Source organism: Otolemur garnettii, unplaced genomic scaffold (assembly GCF_000181295.1).
Source record: "Otolemur garnettii isolate 467f Iridium unplaced genomic scaffold, OtoGar3 scaffold00018, whole genome shotgun sequence".
Lineage (NCBI taxonomy): Eukaryota > Metazoa > Chordata > Mammalia > Primates > Galagidae > Otolemur > Otolemur garnettii.
In genome coordinates this window covers 7,444,803-7,447,844 of record NW_003852413.1, presented here as the reverse complement: position 1 = coordinate 7,447,844, position 3,042 = coordinate 7,444,803, and positions in this window count along the sequence as shown.

Here is a 3,042-nt window from a genome sequence, read left to right as displayed (position 1 = left end):
GTTGCAGCCATCATTGTTGTTTGGCGGCCCGGGCTGGGGATTTGAACCCGCCACCTTGGGTGTATGTGGCTGGCGCCTTAGCCGCTTGAGCCACAGGAGCCGAGCCCTAGGTTCTATATGTTTTGCATAACAAAATACCATAGACCAGGGCAGCATAAACAACAGAAATTTATTTTCTCACAGTTCTGGGGGCTAGACGTCCAAGAACAAGGTGCTGGCAGCTTGAGTTTCCTCTGAGGCCTCTCCACTGGGATTGCGGAAGGCTACCTTCTCGCTGTGTCCTCTGCGTCCCTTCCTCTGGGCACACCCCTCTGATATCTGTGTGTTCTCATTTCCTCTTCCTACAAAGATTGGGTGAGGGCCCACCCCCGCAGCCTCATCTTAACTTAATCTCTCTTTAAAAGCCCTACCTGCAAATACAGTCACATGGGTTTTCAGCATACGAATTTTGCAGGTGGAACACAATTCAGCCTATATACTATGGGTATTTTAAAGAGAAATGTTAGCTGGGCTATGTGTCCCATCTCTGATGAAAGTAACTTTTCTCTTAGCTGTATATGAAATGTCCCTACTGTTCTCTTCTTCCCAGCTAGTGCAACAACATTCAAAGCCAGTCTTTGATCTATTTTTTTTTTCCAAGACAGGGAGGGTCTCACTCTATCACCCAGGCTAGAGTACCATGGCCTCAGCCTAGCTCACTGCAACCTTAAACTCCTGGGCCTATGTGATTCTCCTGCATCAGTCTCCCTCATAGCTGGGACTACAGAAGCCTGAAACAATGCCTGAAAAAACTATTAGAAATAGTTTTTCTATTTTTAGTAGAGACGGGGGTCTTGCTCTTGTACAGGCTGATCTTGAACTTTTGAGCTCAAAGGATCCTCTCGCCTCTACTTTTTTTTTTTTTTTTTTGACACAGAGTCTCAAGCTGTCACCCTGAGACTGTCTCTCAAGCTGGGTAGAGTGCCATGGCATCACAGCTCACAGAAACCTCAAACCGTTGGGTTTAAGCAATTCTCTTGCCTCAGCCTCCCAAGTAGCTGGGACCACAGGCGCCCACCACAATGCCCAGCTATTTTTCTGTTGCAGTTGTCATTGTTGCTTTAGCTGGCCCGGGCCGGATTCAAACCCTCCAGCCTCAGTGTATGTGGCCAACGTCCTACCCACTGAGCTACAAGTGCCACCATCGCCTCTGCTTTCCAGAGTGCTAGGATTACAGGCATCAGCCACGGCGCCCAGCCCATTCTTGGCTCTCTAAACACGATCTTTCCCTTCTTCTTAGATGCTCAGATGAACCTGAAGTTTCTGAAGTAGTGAACACTGGTAAAGAGCTACCTGGAGCGGTTCTTTCTCTAAGACCCTTCCCTGGCCGTACATCTTCCACAGAGGATGTCATTTCATTCAGAAAATGTCCCTGTATTAACCACAGTTGAGTCACTGCTATCCTCTTCCCTTGGCCACTCTGGATTATTCTCCAGCAGGACATTCTTAGGGTGGACACCAGGCTGTCTGGGTTCCTACACTTCTGCTCTGACAGCGCTTTCTAAGTTCACAGAGCTTCCCAGCATTACTGCGGCAGACTCCTCCTTCCTCCTTCTAAGCCCTTGGGCTTTTTGGTTTTTTTTTTTGCAGTTTTTGGCTGAGTCTGGGTTTGAACCCGCCACCACCAGCATATGGGGCCGGCACCTTACTCCTTTGAGCCACAGGCACCGCCCAGTCCTTGTTTCTTTTTCTCTCTCAAATGGGTATCAACACACCCAGGTGGCTTCCCTGGGGTGATCTCAGGCCCCACCCTGGACGCTACCTAGAAAGTCCCATCCCAACTTTGTTTTCCCTTGGAGGGGGCTCTACTACCCTTCCCTTCTCCGGCCATTTTGGTTCAAAAAAGAAGGATTGCTAGTTGGAGAAAAGGGACCCGTAGCTGTTGTCTACCTCCTAGGAGTGTAAGACCACAGACCTGTTGTGCCCTGATTCCGAGAAGCTGACAAGGCTCCTCTCTCTCTCCATGCCCAGCCTAGGAATGGTCACTCAATCCCAGGATAGGAGCTCTGGGCAGATTCTGCACAGTCTGTTCAACACCCCTGGCCCAGGGGATGGGTCTCCCAGTGAATAAGACCACATTTTCTAAATTAAACACTGAGCTCCTTGGTTGGCTGGGTGCCGGCAGGACCACAGACAGCCTTTGGCATGGGGGTGTCCTGGAAATCCTGCCTCCCCTGCCTCCTTGTCAATGGGGGTTGGGGTGGGGGTGTGTGAGAGGTGGATAGAGGAGGTAGGGGGGAGCCTTGAGCTCCTGGGAGGGTCTCCTGCCTGTCCCCATCAGCTCAGGCAGCAGGGGGCGCTGCAGGACTGCTGCCTGACAAGCAGGTCTGGCGCTGAAGGGTAGACCTTTATATTGGCTTTATAGAAAATCCAAGTCCTTACAAAGAAGCTGTGCCTGCCCCCGGGGCCCATAGCAAGTGCAGAGTATGTTGCTGGATGGCTCAGCTGTGACCATTGTCACTCTCCTCCACCCTGAAACCACAGATGCCACACTGCAGTTGGCCAGCCTGGGTGTTGCAGGTCCCTGCGGTTTTCTGAGATTGCTCTGGTGGCTTCCTGGGCATGGCGCAGTCCTTTCATCATCTCCTCTCCCCACACCTAGAAGGTATTGCTAGTGCTTCCCGCTGGCTCCCCCGCTCTGGGGAGTTTGGCCTGCCGCGTCCAGAGTTCCCAGCTCTCAAGTCAGTACAGGGGCTCCTGCCAGGTCAGTGGTTCCTGTCTGTGGCAGCCACATGGGCACCCTGCTCTTCAAGGGAGCTTGAACTTTGGCTGGGAAGCTTCACCTGGCAGGATGGGGAAAGGGGTGAGGAAGGCGTTGGGATGGAGGATTGCCACAGCCCGCAGGGAAGTTGGGGCAAGGGTGAGCGCCATCAGGCCTCCCACCTGCCAGCACTGTTCCTGGAGGCACCGGGCTACAACTGCCTTCCTTCCTTTTGTTCCAAAGCAAGAGGGAGAGTCCTGTGCTCTTATCTCAGCCCCAGCTCTCCCTAGTTGGTGGCACCT